Source organism: Pinus tabuliformis, chromosome 3_1 (genome assembly GCF_031772625.1).
Source record: "Pinus tabuliformis cultivar Carrire ecotype Pingquan chromosome 3_1, CPIR1, whole genome shotgun sequence".
In the NCBI taxonomy this organism is placed as follows: domain Eukaryota; kingdom Viridiplantae; phylum Streptophyta; class Pinopsida; order Pinales; family Pinaceae; genus Pinus; species Pinus tabuliformis.
The window spans coordinates 217,712,259-217,728,518 of record NC_142301.1 but is presented as its reverse complement, the minus strand read 5'-3'; the positions used below and the strand labels follow the sequence as shown (position 1 = coordinate 217,728,518).

The window sequence follows — 16,260 nt, the reverse complement described above, 5'->3', positions numbered from 1 at the left end:
AACAATCAGCATCAACTTAACAAATAATGGAGACACCATCAAACTCAATCCCTTGTTATGTGAGAGGCTTTATTTCTGTAATCATTTGGGTCTCAAACCTATACTTAATTAATCACATAAGATCATTGTTTTGATTGCCACCTTCCTTTCAGTCACCCATGTTTGAAGGCCATTATCATATAAAAGCACCCAAAGTTAAATTCTAATAAGTTCATATCTCTATACCACGGATTACTAGTTAATTGTTGACACCTAATCCGAAACGGATGAGGTGAAGTGGGACAGTCATCTAGAAGATGAACTGATCCGTTTTATATGTGTATAAATAAAGTGCTGGCTAATGAATAAATCAATCAATCAGTGTTTTCTCATTTAATTGTTTTCTTGCGCTCATTGCTGGAGTTACCCTGGCCTGACATGGTATCAGAGCTCAGGTCCCTTAAATTCGCTGTAACTCCTGCCTCTGCCTCTGCGCTCTCTGACCTGAATAGTCTGCCTCTGTCATGCGTTTTATTCAGGCAATTCGCTGCCCCTCTTTGCGCTGCCTCTGACATACCTGAGCGGTGAACGTGGAATGGGCTGCTGAATGTGAGCGTTTTATTGTTGAGCGTTTCTAACTCTGATTGCTCTGCGCTCTCATTCCCTTCTGCATTCGAGTAACTGGCGACCATCACTGTGAATACCATCTTGCAAAAAAAAAAAAACGACCATGAGACCTTCTGTCTTCTGCTGCAGCCGAGACTGTGGTGGTGTGAGAAGGTGATCTCTCGACCTGGTGCGGTGATATGGTGAGTGACCGCGTTGAAGACATTGGTAACGCTGCGTTTTTAAAGAGACTGTTCTAATATGTTCACTGCGGCCGCCTGTTCATCCACCGAAGCCTCCGAAAGAAGCTACAGAATGGTGATACCATAGCCGGGCCGATCACTTCAGAAGCTCTTCTACCTGCGCTGTAAGAACTGCGGCATCGTTTTTTGAAACAGCGGCATCGTTTTTTGAAACAGTGGCATCGTTTTCATATAAAACAGTGGTATCGTTTTTTTCATAAAACAATGGTATCGTTTTTAATGAACCTGACATGGTATCGTTTTTAATGAAACTGACATGGTATAAAACTGCGGTATAGTTTTGAATAAAACAGTGGTATCGTTTTATAAGCCTGCGTTTAATGGTGCATTATTTGTAAAGGTGGTAAGAGCTGACATGGTATGATGAATGGAAAGACGGTGCCTGAGGAGGAGTAGGAGACCGCGTAAGGCTCGGAGGAAAGCGTGCCCGCTATATTAATATATGAGTTGTTGTGATATATTAATATATGAGTTGTTGAATATATTGATGCGCCTTGTTTTTTTGTTATGAGATATTGATATAAGCAGTGAGCGCCCTGAATATATTGAACAGTGATATTAATATATGAGTTGTTGAATATATTGATGCGCCTTGTTTTTTTTTGTTATGAGATATTGATATAAGCAGTGAGCGCCCTGAATATATATTGAACAGTGATATTAATATATGAGTTGTTGAATATATTGATGCGAGATATAAGCAGTGAGCGCCCTTGATTTTTCATTGAGACAGTGATATATGTTGAAGATACAGCGCTTTCCTTTTTCTCTATTGAACAGTGATATATGTTGAAGATACAGCACTCTCCTTTTTCTCTATTGAACAGTGATATATGTTGAAGATACATATGAGCGCTTTCTTTTTCTCTGTTGAACACTAATATATATATAAGTTTTTTTTTCCAGCAGAAGTCTTGCTGTGACATAAGGATTTTTTTTCCCAGCAGAAGTTTTCTATCAACAGAAGTTTTTTTGGCAGAGATAATTTTTTTTTTTTACAGAATGCATTCAATCATTTCAATGGTCGGAATAGTTCTCACTGGCAAGGAGAACTATCCTGAATGGTCTCGGATGGTGAAACACACCCTCATCTACAATGAGCTGTGGAAAGGTGTGTGTGTCGGAGAAGAAGACAGAGACCCTGTGCAGCCCACAACAGACAAAGAACTCGCCATTTGGGAAAACAAGAACAGCAAAGCCTTTGCATTGATCGCAGCATCTGTAAATGAGGAAGTAAGTCGTCATATTTCATCCTATTCCACTGCCTTTGAAGCTTTACAAAAGCTGAAAGAACTCTATGATACACATTCTGCACTTAAAGTTGTTCAGCTCATGATTAAACTCTTCACCCTTGAACTGAAAAATAATGATCCTCTTACTCTTGCTTCTGAAATAAAGTCTATAGTGCATGATATTAAATCCACTAAAGTTGAGCTGGATATCTCTCTTATTGCCTTTCTCAAAGCACTCTATCCTACCTACTCTAACTATCTTGAGTCTTTACAAGCAAATGGAAATCTTAAAGATATAACCTTTGACACTCTTGTGAAAAAGTTTGCTGAAAGAGAGAAAGCCTTTGGAAAGAAAACAGTCCCTGAATCTTCTGAAGAAACTGTCTGCCTTGCTCATAAAGAAAAGCATCTTGCTCAAGATTCTACAAGAGGAAGAGGTGGACGAAGAGGAAGAGGAAGATACTTCAGAGGCAGGGGGGGCAGACATCCTCAAGCAGAAAAGGCAGATCTGCATTGCATTCGCTGCAAACGAAATGGATCACATGATGCTTCTACATGCAAGCTACCATGGGACAAAGTTGAGCAGAGAAGAAATCAGCAGAAAGGTAAAACTGATGACACAGACAAAGGTAAAGCACCTGAATCCGCTCACTATATTGAGGCACAATGTAACATTGGAGTAAATGAAGACTTGTTTAATGCTTCACTTACTCCTTCGAAAAATGACTGGTTGCTTGATTCAGGAGCAACCTGTCATATGACTCATAGGAGAGATTTCTTTGAACATTTCACTAACAATGTTGATGGAGCAGTATACTTTGCAGATCAGTCAAAAATCAAGCCATCAGGGCTTGGCACAATCAGGCTTAAACTGCCTGGTCTTCCAGACTTTCTTCTGGATCATGTTCTATATCTCCCACAGCTGAAGAGAAACTTGTTGTCCCTGGTCCACATCCGCCAGCAAGGTCACTCCATTCACATGTTTGATGGCAAGCTTGAGGTAAGAAAGGCATCTGACCACTCACTTGTCATGAGGGGTATAGAAGAAGAAAGACTCCTTAAACTGCAAGGAACCTCTGCTCATGCACAGCATTTCTCATATATTTCTCATCATGAAGAAGGTGCACTTCCATCAAGTTTATTATGGCATGCTAGATTTGGACATTTAAACTATGATAGTCTCCGCTTATTGAAGAAAAATGGTGTTGCTGGTTTGCCTACAATTCCTAGAAAACATAAACAATGTGATGCTTGCATTCTAGGAAAGCACAGCAAACAGTCTTTTCATGATTCACATTCAAGAGCACATAGGAAGCTTGAACTTATTCATTCAGATTTATGTGGTCCAATGCCTGTTTCTTCTGCAAATGGAAATAAATATATCATGACATTTATTGATGATTACACCAGAATGTGTTGGGTTTACTTATTGAAGAACAAATCTGATGCTTTTCAAACATTTAAGAATTTTCATAAGTGGATTGAAAATGATGCACAATCTCATATTGGGTCTATTCGCACTGATAATGGAAAAGAATATACATCAAATGAATTTGAACACTATCTTCGCCAACATGGGATTAAACATCAAACAACTGTGCCTTATAATCCTCAACAGAATGGTGTAGCTGAAAGAATGAACAGAACAATTTTGAATATGGTACGATCCATGCTTTTCTTCAAAAATGTAAAGACAATGTTTTGGGCTGATGCTGTTCTATGTGCTGCATATATAAAGAATAGATGTCCATCTAGTGCTATAAGAAACAAGACTCCTTATGAATTGTGGTATGGACATGTTCCTTCGGTAAAACATCTCAGGATATTTGGTTCCACGTGTTATGCTTTAATACCAAAGGTACATAGAAACAAACTTGGTGCTAGAAGTCGTAAGTGTATCTTCCTGGGGTATTCAAACACATCTAAAGCATACCGCCTTTATGATGAAGTAAATAAAAAGTTTGTTTTATCTAGAGATGTAATTTTTCTTGAATCATCCAAATCTGACAGTGTTGTTGAGCGGCAACTTGATCGCTTGGATAGATTCACAAAACCGAAATCATTTCAAGAGTTTGATAATCAGATTCCACATCTTGAAGGGGGGATTCCTATACTAGATCAACATGTGGAATCTTCTTCTGAAGAACAATCTCCCCTGCATGACACTCCAACAACGGATGATGCTTTAAGTGATGTAATTGATAGAATTGGGAGACTCAATCTTGATACAGACCCAACTCAATCAACAGAACAGCCTGGACCATCTCAGAAAGGTCCCCCAAAGTGGCTGACAAAGACACTTGAAAGTGTTCATCCTGATGAAATTGGAAAAACAGGAACCAGAAATTCAAACCGACAAGATGGAGGTGATGTAGATAACTCTAATTCACCTGTTGATATGGATGTTACTTATGATTGTGAATTGAACTTGTCTACAGATTTTGAACCAACTTCCTTCAAAGAAGCTGCTTCTCATGATGAATGGAAAGAAGCGATGCAGAAGGAGTATGATGCCCTCATAAAGAATGGCACTTGGAAGCTGGTTGATCCTCCATTTGGAACCAAACCAATTGGTTGCAAGTGGGTCTACAAGAACAAGTACAAAGCTGATGGCTCACTTGACAAGCACAAAGCTAGGCTTGTGGCAAAAGGTTTTGCACAGAAGGAAGGGGTCGATTATGAGGAAACTTTTGCTCCCACAGCAAAATGGGCCACCATCCGGACACTCTTTGCACTAGCTGCTCAGAACGGTTGGAAAGTCCATCAAATGGATGTAAAAACTGCATTCTTGAATGGAGATCTAAAAGAGAATGTTTTTATGTCCCAGCCTGAAGGATTTGTTGTGAAAGGACATGAACACAAAGTATGCAAACTTGTGAAGTCCTTGTATGGCCTCAAACAAGCACCACGAGCCTGGTATGAAAAACTAACTGAGCATCTTCTGAAACTCAACTTCAATCATTTTGATCTTGATGATGCAACTTTATTTGTCAAGAAAGTTGGAAAAACAGTTGTATATCTTGTGGTATATGTAGATGATCTTTTAATGATAGGGAACAATGAAAGCTATATTGCATCCATAAAGAAAGAATTAGGAAAAATCTTTGAAATGACTGATTTGGGCTATGTTCATTACTATCTTGGCATTGAAGTAACCCAACATCCAAAGTCCATATTTCTTTCTCAAAAGAAATACATTGGAGATTTGTTATACAGATTTGGCATGACAGAGTGCAATCCCCTCTCTACTCCAATGGAACAAAACTTGAAGCTCACATCTACTAAAGGAAAGGAATTTGAGGATGCAACAAAGTATAGACAGCTTGTAGGAAGTCTCATCTACCTCACTACTACCAGACCAGACATTTCATTTGCTGTTGGAATCCTCTCCAGGTTTATGCAAAGGCCTTGTGAGGGACATTGGTCTGCTGCAAAAAGAGTTCTAAGGTACTTGAAGGGAACTCAAGACCTTGGAATCAAGTATACACAGGTGAACGACTTCAACTTGATTGGATACTCTGATTCAGACTTCGATGGAGACAAAGAAACTGGGGTATCTACTTCAGGATATGCTATGAGTCTTGGATCAGGAGCTGTCTCCTGGAGATCACGCAAACAATCAGTACCAGCAGATTCCACAACAGAAGCAGAATACGTGGCAGCAGCTGAAGCAACGAAAGAAATTGTGTGGCTCAGGAAAATTCTTGAAGATTTGCAGGTAAAACAAATACAATCAACTCCACTCATGATTGATAACACATCTGCAATAAAGTTGGCCAAGAACCCAAAGTTCCATGATTGTACTAAGCACATCAATACTAAATATCATCTGATCCGACATCATGTTGAGGCCAAAACAATCCATCTTCGTCATTGTTCCACAAACGAGCAAATTGCAGACATCTTCACCAAAGCGCTTGGAAGAGAAAAGCTTGAAAGATTCAGAATGATGCTTGGACTCACCAACATCCCTTCAGATTAAGGGGGGGAATGTTGACACCTAATCCGAAACGGATGAGGTGAAGTGGGACAGTCATCTAGAAGATGAACTGATCCGTTTTATATGTGTATAAATAAAGTGCTGGCTAATGAATAAATCAATCAATCAGTGTTTTCTCATTTAATTGTTTTCTTGCGCTCATTGCTGGAGTTACCCTGGCCTGACATTAATGCATCTTTGCAAGCCACATAAGAGAACAATTCAGAATATTTTATGTTAGTTTTGTGCCTTCTATTGTATCTGTGGCATTATAATGAGCAAATTGATTACTGAACCACATGATGAACTTACTTAGAATTAATGAAAACTAGTATTCCATCAGCAAAGATGAGCTTATGTATCTCATTTGCGAGTCTAGAATATGGGCAAAAGTTCAAGCTTAGAGAGGATTAGGTGCATACTCCTGTAAGCATATTACTAGTAAGCTCCAGTATTTTGCAATGTTCCATCAAGGTTCCGGGACAAGGGGGCGAGGGAGCGAGGGGGCGCAGGAGCGGCCTATGCAAAAGCTCCCCACCATTTTTTAGGAAACGTGGGGGAGCGTCAGGGTCTTAAAAACTTATAAATATAAAATATAATTTATTAATTGAGTCCACTATGACAATTTGGTTTGAATTGAAAAGCTGCAAAGTATGATCATTGATATGAATATCATTATCTAAATTTCTAATATCATATAAAATAATAAATTTAAAATTCTAATTATAAATAAAAGCAGTTTCAAATTATAAACAAAACAGTTTCAATTTATTTTTTTAAAACACATTGAACACTCAAAACATAACGATAAAAAAAGAAATGAAAAAAAAACGGCAGCCTAAATCAGGAAAATTCAATAGCAGATATCAGGTTCCTACAGTACAGGATTACATTTGGATAAGGGACATGGGAGTCTAAAGTCATGGTTCTTTCTTCATTCACAAGGAAGTATTACCTCCAACGTTCATGAAAATTGAAATCCCTTCCAACGTTCATATGAGAAATCCTTTGGTCCTACTTAGAATATAATTTGAGATGTGATGTGTCTTGATGAAAATATAAAAAGATGTGAAGATATTAACGAATTATCATTTGAACTGTTTGATCACCCTACAGGAGCAAAATGAAGGAATCTTTTAAGGGTTAGGGCTTCATTCTTGTTGTTTGGTTGATTACAGGTCTACTAGAATAGCATTTGAACGATGAAGGAAGGTCTGTCCCAAGCTTTCGGCCTTGAACTCTGAAGTTAGAGCTCAATTTTTGTTAGCTCGAATTCCAGAAATAAGAAGTGAATTTCTCTGTTCTCTACTGAAGCACCAAATCAGGGCTTAAGTTTCGTATTACAGGTGGATCACTCTAATTTTCGGTGGCATTAAGGCTACATACTTTTGCACTTCAGACTAGCTAATACTTGCAAACATATTCATCCCCTTTGAAGCATAGCAACTCAATACACGTTGAGGTTGATTATAGAAAAGGTCTCGGTGTCATGCGGATGGGATTGAGCAAGTGAATACAATGCATTACCTCTCTGCAGCCTGTTTGCATCTGATGGTCTCGGTCATCTAAAATTTCTGAGTATAACGATTAAAATAAGAAGCTCGATCCTTGATCAAATCAAGTGAATGCAGAGATGTAAACGCAGTTACGCAAATGCTCATGAACTGTTACTTACCTGTTAGGCTGTAACAGTCCGCTCCTCGCAAGCAGCGCTGCTCGCACGATGCTTGACGGGAGGTGCTGCTCGCACGATGCTCGACGGGAGGTGCTGCTCGCACGATGCTCGACCAGAGGGAGGGAGGAGTTCTGGAATCTGAACAGTGAAATCGAAGGCTGTGAGTGGAGCGCTCAGTGAAGGCTGTGAGTGTGTTGTTCTGTGTTCATGCTGCGGTTTTTATAACATGAAACAGCTAAATTCCAAAACCCTATGCTTAGTTTAACTGTTAATTAAAGATTAGTTTTAGCGTTAAGTTAATTAAAATCGTTTTTTTTTTGCATAAACGTGTGCCACATCCCCCCTTGTCCCCTTCGCCCCCCCACGTCCCCTCACGTCCCCCCTCGTCCCCCTTTTCGGAAACGCCCCCTCAAGAAAGGGAAACGACTCCCTGGCACGTCCCCCTGAGTTTCCTCATTTTTGGGAGCATGGGGAAACGTCCCCTACTCGTCCCCAAGTCCCCGGAGCACGGGGGAGCGAGGAAACTAGACCCCTAGGGGTGGGGGCGAGTCCCCATGGAACACTGGTATTTTGTTTTATCACTCAAAACATGCAAGTCGAGTTGCATGTTTTCAAATTTATGGGAAAAAGCAGCACTCATGGTTACTTCATGCATTGATTGAACATACAATTCTAAATCAGAAGTTCTAACAAAATTTGGAATTAGAGCACAGAATTCTAATATGATTATCCTTCAAATTTTCTTAAATGATGATGGAAGAGATGGAAGCAATAGATTCACAGATCTCTAGACTCTAATAGAAATTGAAATTTACATTAATGTCCACTATGACCAAACTCGGTCCAAGGGACTACAAGTTACATCAATCATGAGAGGCTTGTAAAAAAACAGAGGGGGTACAAGAGAACATATGAAGAAACATAGTCTGGACAGAACTGCATCTGCAATCAAGAGAGGAATGAGCTAGCCATACTCATCCTCTAAATCAATAATGCAAAAGTAATGTCCCCAGTGAATGCACCAAGCTAATAGAGCCTTGAGGAGAAAAATTGGCTGACATAAACCTACTGCCCTAGATATATACAGAGGGCCACTCCTAACATCCAGAAGGAGACTCTAGAGAGAAATCTTATCAGAACCAGATAGACCCTGGACAAGAGCTGTTAGTTCGAAGAGGTTCACCCCCTACTGACTCTGAGCCAAGAGCCAAACTAGTTGTACAACCTTTTTTCATGTCAGTTCCAATCTAAACAAGCCCTGATCCTGTTGGGCTCTCTCATTCTTCATTTCGACCCCAACAAAACAAAAAAGGAAAGCCAAAAAGATGGTGCCCCTCTCCAAACTCTGAATTATCATTATATATTGACACTTCAGCCCCATCACCCCCCCCAACTAAACCCTAAATTATCAGAACCAGAGAGACCCTGGACAAGAGCAGTTAGTTCGAAGAGGTTCACCCCCAACTGAGTATGAGCCAATAGCCAAACTAGTTGTACAACCTTTTTTCATGTCAGTTCCAATCTGAACCGGCCCTAATCCTGTTGGGCTCTTTCATTCTTCATTTTCGCCCCAAAAAACAAAAAAGGAAAGCGAAGAAAATGGTGCCCCACTCCCAAACTCTGAATTATCATTATATATTGACAATTCAAGCCCAGCATCCCCCCCCCTCTCAACCAAAACCCTAAATTATCATTATATAATGATGTGGTTCAAATTGATTATTAAACCACATGATGAACTTACTTAGAATTAATGAAGACTAGCATTCCATCAGCAACGATGAGCTTATGTATCTCATTTGCGAGTCTATAATATGGGCAAAATTTCAAGCTTAAAGAGGATTAGGTGCATACTCCTGTAAGCATATTACTAGTAAGCTCCAGTATTTTGTTTTATCACTCAAAACATGCAAGTCGAGTTGCATGTTTTCAAATTTATGGGAAAAAACAGCACGTGTCGTTACTTCATGCATTGATTGAACATACAATTCTAAATCAGAAGTTCTAACAAAATTTGGCATTAGAGCACAGAATTCGAATATGACTATCCTTCAAATTTTCTTAAATGGTGATAGAAGAGATGGAAGCGATAAATTCATTGATCTCTAATAGAAATTGAAATTTACATTAATGTCCACTACGACCAAACTCGGTCCAAGGGACTACAAGTTACATCAATCATAAGAGGCTTGTACAAAAACACACGGGGTACAAGAGAACATATGAAGAAACATGGTCCGGATAGAACTGCATTTGCAATCAAGAGAGGAATGAACTAGCCATACTCATCCTCTAAATCAATAATGCAAAATTAATGTCCCCAATGAATGCCCCAAGCTGATAGAGCCTTGAGGAGAAAAATTCGTTGACATAAACCTACTGCCCTAGATATATACAGAGGGCCACTCCTAACATCCAGAAGGAAGCTTGAGAGAGAAAGCTTATCAGAACCAGATAGACCGTGGACAAGAGCAATTAGTTCGAAGAGGTTCACCCCCAACTGACTCTGAGCCAAGAGCCAAACTAGTTGTACAACCTTTCTTCATGTCAGTTCCAATCTGAACTGGCCCTGATCCTGTTGGGCTCTCTCATTCTTCATTTTGACCCCAGCAAAACAAAAAAGGAAAGGGAACAAAATGGTGCCCCTCTCCAAACTCTGAATTATCATTATATATTGACACTTCAACCCTAGCACCCCCCCAACTAAACCCTAAATTATCAGAGCCAGAGAGACTCTGGACAAGCGCAGTTAGTTCGAAGAGATTCACCCCCAACTGAGTCTGAGCCAATAGCCAAACTAGTTGTACAACCTTTTTTCATGTCAGTTCCAATTTGAACCGGCCCTGATCCTGTTGGGCTCTCTCATTCTTCATTTTGGCCCCAAAAAACAAAAAAGGAAAGCAAAGAAAATGGTGACCCACTCCCAAACTCTGAATTATCATTATATATTGACACTTCAGACCCAGCACCAGCCCCCAACTAAACCCTAAATTATCAAAACCAGAGAGACCCTGGACAAGAGCAGTTAGTTCGAAGAGGTTCACCCCCAACTGAGTCTGAGCCAATAGCCAAACTAGTTGTACAACCTTTTTTCATGTGAGTTCCAATCTGAACCGGCCCTGATCATGTTGGGCTCTCCCATTCTTTATTTTGGCCCCAAAAAACAAAACAGGAAAGTGAAGAAAATGGTGCCCCACTACCAAACTCTGAATTATCATTATATATTGACACTTCAGACCCAGCATCCCCCCCGCTCCTTTCAACCAAAACCCTAAATTACCATTATATAATGATGCTTCCCCCACCCTCTATTTGTCTCACACATCTCTCATTGATCATTCATAAGCATTTGGAAATTGCAGAGCTGAGATGAAGAGAGTTGATTTGAACAAATTTGGTGTTGATTGGGCATGTTTGTGTGTTGCTTTCAGTGACTTTGGCATCTACATCAATGCTCAACATATTAGCTGCAAGCTTAGAGGAGAATTCAGACCGGACTATTGAGCCCATTCAAGGTATGTCAAGAATATTTCAAAACTCTCATGGCTTCTTTCATAAACTTGTTGATTTATATTTTAGCAAATTAATAAAGATAGGTTTTCCATTTGCATATTTGTTTTCATTGCTTCAGACATTATCAGGGCCCCAAAAACTCTGAAAGACACTACATCGAGTTGTTACACCTCATATCGTATAAGGTTTCACATTGTGATTTTCATCACATCGATGGAGTTTTCACATTGTGATTTTCATCATTCAAGGGGACACATCTTCATGGAGACTTAATTTTTGGGCATTTGATGATTTGATAGGGATATCTGGTAGAAGAAATCCACTTTCCTATGGTGGATGATCATTTTGTGGTTTGGTGCTACTTACATGGATGCTTGACATATGGATGCTTGCTACCTTCTTGACATATGGATGCTTGCTACTTCATGTGTCGTGCTTTTTGGAGCATCCTAGTGATCTTGCATGATGGTGATGTTACATTATTCGTGTCACTGGGAGGAGGTGTTCTCCATGGTTATCTTTGTTGAGAATGTGGTAAGCATATACCAGATGTTTGTTGAAGTTAACAACTCTCTTATGACTCATTTTCTATGTTGAAAGAAATGGACCCCAACATGGCGTATTGGTATCAATAAATGCACCAAAACACCGCCAACCATACCATACAAAATTTTACAATTCGGAAACACCATACAATATAGATGGTGGTGTTTAGACACAAGTATGCCACGTTTTAGGCCAAATCCATGGGCGATTTTGTTTTTTCAGGACCACCCAAGGACCAAAAAGGACATGGAGGTTTTCTATGGCCTATTACCCATCCAAATACATGTGTAACCCTAGAAGAAGAAAAATTTCATGCATTGCCACTTTCCAGTCAATAGCACTACCATTATCCATAGACAAATAGACTTAGATGCCTCTCATCCATGATTTGGTCAGTATATTAATTAATCTAGCCTACTCATTCGATAAAGGCGAGTCATCGATTATGAGGTATTTTAAACATTTTTGCATTCAAACCCTTTCATTTAATGTTTAAGGCATTCTAGTGTGGATCATAGGTTGAAATTGGATTATAGACCGTTATTGCCTATGTACTTGTTTCCTTACTTCACCTTAGTGGTTAACATATGTCCCTAGTCCAATGCAAGGTTACTTGGGAATGGGAGTGGAAGTGGGGAGCGGCAACAGGGAGCAACATTTTCAAAAGCTCCCAGTTCGGGAGCAAATCAGGAGCGAATTTTTATATAATATATATTTTATATATTTTGATGCATATATGTCAACAAAAGCATGTAGAATAATGAATTAGATATAAAAAGCACAAAAACATGGATTGAACCATATAACATCAATCATCTAGAAGTTATAATCTTCATCAACCATGTCCACAAGTTAGTACCATACAACATATCGAGTTTAACGATTCATCAATCTTAAAGTTTCAAGCTTTCAAAATTCAATATATAACATTTATCATCATTGATCACTAAAGTTGTACTTGTAACCATTACCATTACCAAGTAGCCAAGCTATAATGTTAAATTTGGACAACTAGGTCCAAACTCCATGTTCTGATGCTCAGAATAAGAGGCTAATATTTTTGTTGGATTCCTCTTTCTGAGAGGTGTAAAATCCATATAAAAATAGTCTTAATCCGATGAGCAGAACTTATATTGTGAATTTATTATTCTTAATAAATTATATGTGCAAGGTCAGCCAGTTTTGTAATGTAGGCTCACATGCCCAACAGATGTGTCACACACCCTCATTGATGGATATATATACAGGAAAAGTTGGAGAGAATTTTATCACAACTCAACTCACATCTTCCTCTCTCATCTTAGAGAGTACGCTACCTGGAGGACGAATTTCAGCCACACGTGGGAAGGACGAAGAGGACAGACCGTACGGATTTTCTGCTGCTAGGGTTTCTGCTGCTAGGGTTTCGCAGAAAGTTTGACCAGCGTTGACTTTGGTCAACGCTTGGTCCAATCAAGCTGAAAATTGGTGGAAAGTTCGATTTTTGAAGGCCGTACTATCTGGCACAAAAATCGAGGTCAAAGGGTTGACCGTTTTGCTGCTGCGTTGACTTTTAGCTTGCTGCCCCTGCGTTGACTTTTCAGGACAGTGTTGACTTTTTGTAGAATTGACTTGGGTTGACTCATCTACTAGTTGGAGGGATCTTGTGACACATCTGGGCTGGCTGACCAAAGGAGACTTTGCTGGTTGAAGCATCTTGTTGACCGCCGAAACGATCACACACATTTTTCTTGTTTCTGATTTGTCTTCTGTAAGATCGGCTTATATGTTCTATCTGCATTTTGCTTAACTACTTGTATGATTGTTGTGAGAAAAGTGAAATTGCTCTTAGCATAGAACATCTACAAAACTTTACATGGTATCGGAGCTGAGGTGAAGACAAACTCTATCTATAGCAATCATCATCGAAATAATCATGCCCTAATCAAAGTCAATGGATGCCTTTGTGTCGCTGTACATAGAGGATTATATACGCTATCAATGATATACGTTGTAACGGAAAGATATACAGCGCAGTTGTAGAGGATATGTTTAGGCAGTAAAGGAAGCCGCAGTCATAAGGACATGAGGCTGCAGTCATGAAGAGTCAAGTCGTAGTGATGAAGAGGTATCTGCAGGCTTAAGGCTCTGGCCAAAGTGCGAAGAGGAGTATTTCTGTGTCTTTTGTTTATGATCTGATTGGCCAAGTAAGGAAGGAGGCTAGCTGAGCTTGTAAAGAGGAGTTCTGAGCATAAATGCAAGGGTTATTCTCTATGCACAGGCCGTTGAGTGATTTTGAGTTTTACAATGGGACAAAAGTCTGTTTTGAGAGGGCCGAGAGGCCCAGCAAGGAGCAGGAAGAAGGCCGCAGTACCCTTGACCATCAACGTAGGAATTAAAGAGGTTTGAAGGCTGTATAGTGGGCTGTCGTAGAAGCCACAGAAAGCCCTAACCAGGGCCGAAATTTCAGGGTCCTGTGCATTGGTCAAAATGTAGTTGTGGACAGAAATATGACGTCTATCACAGGTATGTGCTTGTCTTTTATAATGATGAATTTGCCAGATACTATGGTCCAGATTAGACAGTTTGCAATTCTGGTATAATGGGTTGTAAGAAGATGCTTGGTAAAGCTCCAAGTATAGTCCCTTGAGAAGGACAACAAGGGCTGTTAGAAGGTAGATGATTTGGAGTCTTAAAAATGGATATATGGAAGAGCTTAAGGGTAGTCAAGTGGGCTTATTATCAGACCCCATCTTCTGTACGTATGACAGTGAAATATGACAATATGACAGAGTTTTTGACAGTGATCTTCTGCACTCATTGTAGTGTCACTTACTCTTATAACAGTTATGCATAGCAGTGATATTGTTCTCTTGACAAATGGAGATGATATATGGAAGAGATATTTGTTCCTATGACAATAATGTTTGGGCAGCGACTTTAGTGATATTTGGACAATGTTTCTTGATGTATGGAAGTGATTCTTGTATGACAGTGATTTATATGGCTGTGATGTGACAATGATATATAGGACAGCATGATGATGATGCATAGGCAGCATTATAAGATCATGAACATGAAGGGCTGCCTAATTTTGGAAATAATCATAAAGGTGTATGTAAGGGCTGAAGGAAAACATACAAGGGGACCTTTCCCCTCAAGTGTCACAAAGACATCTGAGATATTGCAACTGGTCCATTCTGATCTTTCTGGTATGTTGCCTGTAACATCCCTGGGGGGATGTTCTTACTATATGACATTTACTGATGACTTCTCTCGCAAAACCTGGATATACTTCTTGAAAAAGAAGGATGAGGCTTTCATGTGGTTCCGTACCTTCAAAGCCTTGGTGAAAAATATGACCGGAAAGAAGATCAAGATTTTGAGGACTGACAATGGCACTGAATATGAGTCAAATGAGTTCAAAGACTTCTGCAGAGAAGCTGGCATTAAGAGGGAGACTACCACTGCACTTTCTCCACGTGTTTGGGTTTTGTGGACAGAGAGATCTAGAGGAGAATCCGCAGTTCTAAAGAGCCCTCATACGCTGTCCCAAGAGGCCCTTACACGCTAAGAATAGGAGCCCTAAATCTGCAGTATATTGGGCCCTAAATCTCTGTTTTATTGGGTGCAGGTAAGGGCATTTCCAGTGAAGGAAGAGGGGACGTTTAGGTCACTCCTATGACTGTTTTGGAGTGAAAATTAACCAGCAGAAAGGCCTCAATAAAGGAGACAAAATTCTGGGTTGATTTGAATATTATGTGCGGGCTGGAAACTCTGTTTCAGCAGGCCGTGGGTACAGGAAGCCACCTGTGGTAGGCCGCAGGCCCTTACCCCACTGAAAAGGCATTGCGTGGGACTGTTTTGGGGCTAGATTGAGCCCTAATCAACAGCGTGGATGCAGAGGACTTATACAAGGGTAGCACGTAGTTTTTGAAGGCTATTTGGTGACTTGGTTAAGGGCTGTTGCAGCATATGGATGCCCTAACCAGTCACAATTAGGAGCAGCAGCGAAAACAGATTGGAACAACAATTTATGCCTTGTGTTGGGTCAAGGAATTTGATCAGTTTTGGATCAGATGGTTGGGCAACCTGTGGGAGCAAATTTGGAGGCTTGATTGGGTGATCGTAAGCCTCAATTAGTGCAGATCTGACTGTGTTGTAGTGTTGCAACGTGATGATGCAAAGGCAGCATGGGTAGCATGCAGCGTGATGATGCATAGACAGCAAAGAAGATATGAATCTCCACTAGGAGTATATTACAATGAAAAGACCAGATCTGTCATTCTTGTTGATTTGGGGTAGCAATGTGATGCTGTATAATGAGAGCAACATTACAGTCATTGAGGTGCAGATCCATGATGATTGAGAATTGACTATGACGATATATTTGCACCTGTGGCTCGATATACCACCATCCGATCCATCATAACCCTTGCTGCTACGCAAGGATGGAGTCTTCATCAGATGGATGTCAAGACCGCTTTT

At 40.0% G+C, this 16,260-nt stretch overlaps 1 protein-coding gene across 2 annotated transcripts in view; it reads right to left on the bottom strand.

Annotated features, from left to right (window-relative positions):
• LOC149186576 (oxidoreductase/transition metal ion-binding protein) overlaps positions 1-16,260 on the bottom strand; it is a 126,655-nt gene that overhangs the window by 62,504 nt on the left and 47,891 nt on the right. The gene's annotated exons all lie outside the window — the stretch shown is intronic.